Source organism: Nannospalax galili, unplaced genomic scaffold (genome assembly GCF_000622305.1).
Source record: "Nannospalax galili isolate Female #2095 unplaced genomic scaffold, S.galili_v1.0 scaffold16395, whole genome shotgun sequence".
In the NCBI taxonomy this organism is placed as follows: Eukaryota; Metazoa; Chordata; class Mammalia; order Rodentia; family Spalacidae; genus Nannospalax; species Nannospalax galili.
This window is the reverse complement of record NW_008335904.1, coordinates 4,089-5,350: the sequence shown is the minus strand read 5'-3', so window position 1 is coordinate 5,350 and position 1,262 is coordinate 4,089.

The window sequence follows — 1,262 nt, the reverse complement described above, 5'->3', positions numbered from 1 at the left end:
TAGTATTGTTCTACTTTTTATTACATATTATTAGTCTTTTAATCTACTCATAAAATTAATTTACAAATTAAACTTTATCATAAAATAACAGCAAATATAATGTTCATCACTGTGATGGTTCATCTTCATTGTCAATTTGACTGGATTTAGAATCACTTATGAGTTACACTTCTGGGCCTATCTGTGAGGCTATTTCCAAAGAGATTTGAGTGAGGAGAGACAACCCACTGTGAATGTGGATGGCAGCATCCCACGGGCTGGGGTCCCAGGCTGTTCTTGTTTTGAATGAGAAATGTCCCCCACAGGCTCAAGTATTGGACACTCGGTTCCCAGTTGGCGTTGCTGTTTAGGGAGGTCATGAAATCTTTAGGAGGTATAGCCTTGCTGAGGAAGTCTGTCACTAGGGGTGGGCTTTGAGAGTACAGAGCCTTGCCCTCCTTCTGGTTTACTCTGCTTTGTGTTTGCAGTTGAAGATGTGAGCGCTCAGCTTTCTGTTCCTGCAGCCACACCTGCTGTTTGCTGCCATGCCTCCTCCCCATGATGGATTTTTAACCTTCTGGAACTGTAAGCCATAAGAAACTCTTCCATGAGTTGTTCTTGGTCATGGTGTTTTCTCACAGCATCAGAAAAGTCACTAATACACAAACTGAATAAAAGAAAAAGGGAGAAAGCCAAGTACCAGTGTTCATCTCTCTGCTTCCTGACTGAGGATGCAATGTGACCAGCCAATTCACATGTCTACTGTCATGCAATTTCCGCCATGATGGACTGTGAGCCCAAACAAATTCTTTCTCCTATAGGTTGCTTTTACCTAGTATTTTTGTCACAGCAACGAGAATAGTAACTAATGCAATTATTATCCATGGTTTCAGGCATCTACTGGAGGTATAGCCTGCATTCTTCCATAATGAAGCAATATAACAATGTTCTTTTTTAAAAAATTAAATGAAGAGCTGGAGAGATGACTCAGCAATTAAGAACGCTGGCTGTTCTTGCAGAAGACCTGGGTTCAAATCCCAGCACCCACATGGCAGCTAACAATTGTCCGTAACTCCAGTTCTAGGGAATCCTATGGCCTCTTCTGTCCTCCATGGCCATTGCACAACACAGGCATATAACAATGTTCTTTTTTAAAAAATTAAATGAAGAGCTGGAGAGATGACTCAGCAATTAAGAACGCTGGCTGTTCTTGCAGAAGACCTGGGTTCAAATCCCAGCACCCACATGGCAGCTAACAATTGTCCGTAACTCCAGTTCTAGGG